Genomic DNA, 9,027 nt, shown 5'->3' on the forward strand with positions numbered 1-9,027 from the left:
TAGGGCTCTCTAGGTCTCTCTGTCTTAATAATAAATAGAAGAGCATGATGTTCTGATGGAGTACACGGTGGCTGAGTCACACGTCTGGATCTGTCGTGACATCCTCTTGGCACAGATTAAGTCCCACTTCTCCCCCACATGGACACATAGGTAGGTAGTTCTGTTTACTGAGGGCTGTATTCATAGTTGAGGTATATGCACATAGGGAGGAGTTTGTGTCGAGATTGCATACATCTGTTTAGACATCAGAATTATCTATGGACTTTCTGTACAAGATTTAACTAAAACAGAATGCCGTCTCAGTTTTTTTTTAAAAAATATACAAACAAATAAATCTTTGAACTTAAGTATTTTTTCCTGTGTCATATCCGTTCAGAAGAAGAGCTATAATAAGTCCAGTGTCACTGTGGAATACCAAATGGCTTTATGAAATAAATATTTGTATTAATTGTCCACTCTATTAATGGACATCTCAATAGCTCCCACAGAGTTTTTGCCTTCTCCTTGACACTACATGCACACCAGCAGCCTCTTATGATTCATATATGTGCTAAATTAATGCTGTGCAGTGTCATTTCCTGACTTTGCATGATTAATCACGTAGACATCATAAAACAGCCCACCAGCAATGAGCACAGAGGCGACAGGGAAGCAGCGCAACATAAAATGTGCAAGAGGACAGATGAGCTAACAGCTGAATAATGCAGAGAAATACACCATATTAGCTGCAACTAGCTGCTGTTTTGAAAGTGAACTATCGTCCATATATTGTTGAGTTCTGCTACAGGGTTATTAAAGAAATACATCGTAACATCCTTGTAGGTTTGTATATACTATTGTTCTACCCTAAATACATTAACTACCTTTCAATGTTCTACCCTAAATACATTAACTACCTTTCAATGTTCTACCCTAAATACATTAATTAGCAACATGAATTTCAGACATTTCTATGACTATGATGACTTCTGTGAGAAATTGTTCCCTTTACCACGAAAACTAGGGAAAGCTGATGTCTCAGGAAAATTCTTGTAATCTGGTGATTGAAGGTGTCTGATCAGAGCCATGTATTTTTATCTGGAGAGTTGCTTAATTATTAATTGTAGCTTACATGCTTACATGAAATGCCACTGCACATCAAAATTGAGCATTGGGAAAAAACAACGATCACACACACACACACACACACACACACACACACACACACAAAAACTGTGTGAGTGTGTGCGTGTTTGTGTGTGTGTGTGTGTGTTAGACTGTGATCGTTGTTTTTGCCCATTACACAGTCAGCTGTTTTGGTGTGTGTGTGAGACATATATGGCTTACTATCTAAGGTCTTATATTGACATAATTCAACTAATTAGCCTAAATTGACACCTTTTTTTAGCTGCTTCAAAAAATAAAAAATCAGCCTCACAGGGTCAGAACTGTCAGATATTGTTATCTTTAAGAGATTCTCATCTCAAGTTTTTAAAGACATAAAAAACTTGCTCCCAATTAACACACACACACACACACACACACACACACACACACACACACACACACACACACACACATATGCATATATTGAGTTGTGTAGGGTTCCTGTGTTGTTGGCCACCTGAGGGGCTTTGAATGCTGAGCTTTAATCTCCACACTGGGCTCCTGTGCCTTTGAAGTGTTAATCTGAGGCACTCATTCTTCTTCGTCATGACACACATACACACAAGCCAAATTTGTGTGAGGCTTGCCCTGAGACAGCTGGTTCCTTCTTGAAAACACACACACTGACACACACACACACACCACTTGTTATTGGCACAGAGAGGAAAACAAACCCAAACCCGTATTACACCTAATGGCCCATTTGAGGATCACTTGTGATTCATCTTATTCAAACTGCTTTGGTTTTTTTTTTGATGACTTGCCTGGAAGCAGAAGTGCTTTGGAATCCTCTAGCACCATTTGTAGTCAGTGCAACGTGTAGGGTTGGAGTATATAGTGTAGGTTTAGAAAACAAACTACAGAACTCTCTCTCTCTATCTCTCTCTCTCTCTTTCTCTCTCTCTCTCTCTCTCTCTCTCTCTCTCTCTCTCTCTCTCTCTCTCTCTCGCTCTCGCTCTCTCTCTCTCTCTCTACTGTGTATTTGTCTGTGTGTGTGTGTCTTTGTCTCTCTGACAATTAAGAGGAAGGAGGATGCGACCTATAGGTTGCTTGTATTGTTGCTATAGCAACTAGGTCACGACTGCCACATCCAGGGAGACAGAATGTGAGTGAGGATGTATCAAGGGAAACATAAAGGTAACGGTAGGACAGAAGGATGAGAGACTGGAAGGAAAGATAAGAGCATGTGTCATTGTGGAATTAGCCATGGGAGGTCAGGTTAAACACATCTGTTGATAACATGCAACACACACACACACACACACACACACACACACACACACACACACACACACACACACACACACACACACTAGTTTCAGCTTAATTAATGGATAAAATGCCACAAACAAGTCCTTCTTTACACTAGGGGAATGTATGGAGAAATAAATACTTATTATCACAAACAAAATTGCTAAACATAGTGAAATAGATTCACTCAAACAAAACGTGTACATTTTAAGCCTCTCTATAACAGGAGGAGAAAATAGTCTAAGTTCTTAAAAAAGCGGAAAAAAAACATTGCAGACCATTTCTGTTTAAGCACGCTACAAAAGGCAACTTATGTTCAGTCATTAATTCATTTTCCATACTGCTTATCCTACACAGGGTTTCAGGAAACCTGGAGCCTATCCCATGTGACTCTGGGACCAAGGCGGATGGACACCCAAGACAATGTGCCAACACATCCTAATGCACAAAAGATGTCAATCAGACTACAATGCATATATTTGTACTGAGAGAGGAAACCAGAATACCCAGAAGAAACCCCTGAAGCATAGTAGAACATGCCAACTGATGTATTTATCCTTAAACATATGCATGTGAATGCTTTAATGCAAAGAAGACCTGTTTTTATTTGGCCCTTGTTTGGTTTCTCATGTTTTCCATGGTTTTCCATACTTTACTTAATGTAGTGTGTGATACACAGAAAAAAGAAAAGCTAAAGTATTGCATTTGGAAAATGCACAGTGGACTCAGCCACACTGAGTCACTATTCTGTACAGAACACTTTCTCCCACCAGTGTTCAACACTGACAAGGATGAATTAGTGCCAACTGCTTGCTACACTGCAAGAAGTATGAGCGGGAGTCAGCTACTAATATTCAGCTACTAAAATGATTATGTTCTGTTTAAACAATCAATTATTCTGACCTGAGCATGTGCAGAAAATGGGGTTGCATAAACAGAAACATTATTCAAAGCAACCTTGAGGCCATAAGGATATTTTTCTGTCCATAAGAATGTTTCTAATATATTTTGCCAGTGGCACTGCAATTTTAGTTGTTTAGTGTAATCCCATGTCATCTTGTTTTAGCAGAACTTTGAACTTTTAATTAAACCATTTCTGATAATGGCAGAATGAAGTCAGCTGTTTTTGGTTGCAAGAGCACTTAATGTTTCTTGCTGGTCATACTACTCTAAGAACGCCCAATATCGTGTCATATTAGAAGCTAACCAGAGGTGGGCCTGGAAAGCACTTGTATGAGAGACCAACTGGGAATACCTGGCGCTGTAAGCTGTTATTGGTAATAATGGTAACTCAACTGTTTAAGGCTCTGAGTTGTTGTTCAGAATGGCAGGGTTCAAACACCAGTGTTGCCATTGCTGGACCCCTGAGTAAGGCCCCAATCCCCTTTGCTCCTGGGGTGCTCCCTCATGGCTAGCCCTGCACACTAACCACAACCTCCAAATATGGGATATGTGAAGTAAGAATTTTACTTTGCTATAATGTATATGAGATAAAACAAAGGCTACTTCTTAAATCAGCTACTGGTGAAGATGTTACTTTATGCATTCTATAAGACCACTAATCTCAACTCCTAACCAAAGACAATGAACATATTTCCACATATGTTTATTAAGTAAAACATGTTGTCATTTTGTTACTTATCACCACTTATCCTAGGAACAGCACAGACATATCAATCAGTTGTAAAGCTGTAAATAAACAGTGGCAGACTGGGTATAATTAGGGTGATGGGATTAGCATCCCTCAAAGAGGAATATCCTGTCTTTCCTGGGATTCACATTAATACCCCTCTGATTGCTGTACATGTTAACTCGTATCATGCTATACATGATAGCCTAATATTGCGCTTATTCTTTTTATAAATATGTCACGTTCATTTCCGGCAAAATTAGTTTTTGTCCTAAAAAATGAGAGCTTGCCATTAGAAACTGCTGTTGGACAATCAAGTCATGAAATTATGTGTCTGGACATGTAATCCAAATGGCAGATGGTGCCAGATAGAGAATAAATGAGCTGCTAACTCTTGAAATTTTGACGTCAGTGTCACTATCTGCAGTCGTCTGGCGCTAAGTAGGAATTGTTTCAATGTCATCAAAATGATTTACTGCTATTGTGTTGTCTGGTTATTTACAACGTGGGTTGGTATGGAATGGTCTAAAAGATTGACCAAATCACTGTACAAATACAACAAATCTATTTAAAGAAAATCATATGAAACACTAAATATGATGCTGTTTACACTTCAAGAGATAATGTTTTAATAACATTACCAATAATAATTTGTAATATTATGCAAAAGGGCTGTTCTCAGAAACTAGCACTACACATCCTCAAAATGCAAAAGCTGCATACAGTAGCATAATATTACACAAAGACAGTAGTAACTAAATGATCTACAGTTGTCTTATACACACGTGGACAAAATTGTTGGTACCCTTCGGTCAATGAAAGAAAAATTCACAATGGTCACAGAAAAAACTTTAATCTGACAAAAGTAATAATAAATAAAAATTCTATGAATGTTAACCAATGAAAGTCAGACATTGCTTTTCAACCATGCTTCAACGGAATTATTTAAAAAAATAAACTCATGGAACACACCTAGACAAAAATGATGGTACCCCTAACTTAATATTTTGTTGCACAACCTTTTGAGGCAATCAATGCAATCAGACGATTCCTGTAACTGTCACTGAGACTTCTGCACCTCTCAGCAGGTATTTTGGCCCACTCCTCATGAGCAAACTGCTCCAGTTGTTTCCGGTTTGAAGGGTGTCTTTTCCAGACGGCATGTTTCAGCTCCTTCCAAAGATGCTCAATAGGATTGAGGTCAGGGCTCATAGAAGGCCACTTTAGAATAGTCCACTGTTTTCCTCTTAGCCATTCTTGGGTGTTTTTAGCTGTGTGCTTTGGGTCATTGTCCTGTTGCAAGACCCATGACCTGTGACTGAGACCAAGCTTTCTGACACTGGCCAGCACATTTCTCACTAGAATCCCTTGATAGTCTTCAGATTTCATTGTTCCCTGCACAGATTCAAGACACCCTGTGCCAGATGCAGCAAGGCAGCCCCAGAACATAACAGACCCTCCTCCATGTTTCACACGTGTTTATCTCATACATTACTGTGTAAAACAAATAAACAATAAATCAATCAATGTGTAAAGAATTCTCTAAATCGAAAATGCCTTAAGAAATAATGCAATTTTAAGTAGGATAATAATAATAATAATAATAATAATAATAATAATAATAATAATAATAATAACAATACTACTACTACTACTACTACTACTACTACTACTACTACTAATAATAATAATAATAATAATAATAATAATATGCAATGTAATAATTAGAAAAAAATTAAAAGAAATAAAGAAAGTAAAATCATAATTTGCTTTTGTTTTTGTGCTAAGAAGAATTTGGTTGGTAGATTCTTTTAGTTTTTTTTGGAGAACTTCCTATTTATTCTCTGCACATAAAATCCCAGACAGCCTCTGTACTGATAAATACAATACAAAAAAGGAGTCCGATTGAATTAATCTTTCCCCTTTCTACCAAAACACTAATGTAGCAATCAGTAAATTAATAGTCAATTACGGCATAATGAATGTGGAAAAGTATATGTTGTTCTAACTGCTATTGTTAGAATAATGCGATTTATATACAATAAATATATAATACAACATGTATCCCAGAATAATTGTTGTGTAAATGGTGTGAAGACATGTCCCAGATAAGCCCTTTAGCAGACATGCATGCCTGTATATTTAGCTATAAGTGTAAGCTATGTCTCATGTTCCCTCTGAAAAATATTGCACAGTAATATTTATTCTCACATTCTTAAGTCTTAAGGTCTTTTGTTAACACCAGAATTATGGTAGAATGATGTTAACACCAGTGTCTTACACAACAATCTATTTACACGGTACAAAAAGCTAAAAGACGTCCATCGGTCCCATTATCTCAATCTCATTCTGTTGCACTGTCCTCATGTGATTAAGAGAGACAGCTCACAGTAATGGTAGAGCCATTCTTCTCTCAAAGACAGGCTGAATTCATTAATGCACTTAATATAGCTCATCATGGTACAGTACTGTATAGAATGGATGTGAACTACAGTCAGTATGTAGCACACTACACCGTGGCTGTCTGTTTCTCACTTACACATGAGTACAGGGCAAATTGTGATTACATGTTTTAGAGTTCTAACACACTAATATAAAAGTACATTATATATGAAAATCTTTCAGTAATGTTTGTTGTACCATACCCAACATACTGTACTGAACTATGATATAATTCAGAAGCTATGAGTTTTTTTCTACATGATAAACAATAGAGACTAATTCTAAATATCATGCATAATCAATAAAATAATTACTCTTTTCTCTTCTAAATTAATTGATTCGTGGTAGTTATAACAAGTAGTAGTTACAACAAGGGAATTGCTCATGATACTACAGAATCCAGAAGACCCGTAATGTTACTTATATTCGTCCAGTTTTCTGACCTTTTTTTGCCCCATCTTATGATTCAACTTAATGTCTTTGTACAGGATTAGACTCACATATCTAGCAATTACTCTGAGATATCAAAGCGTGTGTGTGTGTGTGTGTGTGTGTGTGTGTGTGTGTGTGTGTTGAGAAGAAACCCTAAAATACAGACTTCGGCAAAGTTTCAAAAGGCAAATTGAAAGCAATACATTTCATTGCTTATGTTATACATTGGCTTCTCCAGTTTTCTCCTGCCTTCTAAAACCATGGCAGGCATTGAATGATTACAATGAGTACAATTTTTAAACCATCAGTTTCAATCATCATTCCCAATTTGGGAATTAATTTAATCCTTCATACTTCCACTTTTCTATGTATCTCATGCTACATCACAGGGCAGCTGAACACACTCAGATAAAATCATACTCTGCCTTCAATAATGTGTGTGTAGAACAAAAACATTAAATATGTTCTTTTGATATTATTATTCAATTCTGAATAACCTTTCCTAACGACCTCTAACCAGACCTGGATAGGTTTGAGCTGACATATTTATCATGACGCTGGACAAAATGGCAAACTGTTACTCTGGCAGTAGGGTCAGATGCAGGCATTTGTCCTAAATTGATTAAAAGGACTCTGGTTTGAGATTGAATTCAAACATCTTGAATTATAAAAGGTCAGATAATGGAAGGATGAGAAATACCTCTGGCATCTGTCCAGCTTGGACTCTCTTGTGCATGCTTGTCCTTACTGCACCCATTTAATTATTTCCACTCGGAACAATCCAGCTTTCAAGACTGATTAATTTTCTCTGTTATGGGGACTGTTGCTGTAGGGTGGAAATGGAGCTGTAGCAAGAGAACAGAACAACAGTGAGAGAGGGAGAGAGAGAGAGCGAGAGAGAGAGAGAGAGAGAGAGAGAGAGAGAGAGAGAGAGAGAGAGAGAGAGAGAGAGAGAAATGCACAGAGAGGTCATTTAATCAAGAATACCTTCTTTTGGTCATGGCTTGTTATAGATGGAGACTGTGTAAGATTCTGTATGGAATATGAGATAGATTTTTGACATGGCATTGCAATAAATGACTCACAAGATGGTGCTGAGGCACAGTTTCCATGTTATTTCGTGATACTGTGTGACTTTTTTCTAGATTGTGAATCTAGATTGTTTTTTGTGTTTGGTCCTTCAATCGTGCTTATTTATCCAACAAACTGTTAATATTTATGCTGAAAGTTGTACTGTCACTTTTGTTACTATTATTGCTTTTAAGTCAATGAATCAGGTTAACAACAAATAATAAATACAATCAAATGATACAAATAAAAACACCAAACTTGGGATTACTGAACAATTGGTGTCACCAAGATGAAGATTTTGCCTAAGGAAGAAATTTAAAAGATAAAGCCTAATAAACATTGACATATCATCTAGAGTTTTCTTAGTCTCTGACATTTTGTATTATTGTGTGTTGTTTTTTATAGAAAGGTAATGTCCCATTAGTGGAGACCCTCCCTTCAAAATATATATAGCAGACCAGTGATCTGCATCCACTAGAAATCATATACAGGTAGGCTGTTGGTGTACAAGCTTCAGTATGAATCTAGCAATCTGTAACTGGTGCCATATACTGCAAGACATTAATTTAAGAAAGTATGGAGGACAAAACGCTTTCTACCCAAACAAAAAGTTTCATAAAAATACAGTGTATGTGATCAAGTGAAGCATCTGCTGAAGCTTCAGCAAAGAACAGATGAGCAATGGTCTGGTTACAGAATAATGTCTGTCTCCAAGGCTAAGGTCTCCTTCTACCAAGTGGAATGCAATTGGAGCTAGTTCTATATGTTGCCATATGAAAATGGAAGTCTCTTTCAGTAATTTGCAGTATATCACAGTATGTCTGATGGCCAAGAAAAAAATGGCCAGATTTGACTATTGATAAAGATCATGGGCAAAGTGAAGAACTCTCCATCATAACATGAAAGACTATTTCATGCAGAATAAGATGCAAAACAAGTGTAAAATGCTAAGAATATGTATTATAAGGCATGGAATCTTACTTAATGCAGCCAGTCACGGTCAGAATAATTCCACTTACCCTCTCAGTAGAGATTTATTTTATGATCAGTTTCCA

This window comes from Tachysurus vachellii, chromosome 21, assembly GCF_030014155.1.
Source record: "Tachysurus vachellii isolate PV-2020 chromosome 21, HZAU_Pvac_v1, whole genome shotgun sequence".
Taxonomy (NCBI): Eukaryota; Metazoa; Chordata; class Actinopteri; order Siluriformes; family Bagridae; genus Tachysurus; species Tachysurus vachellii.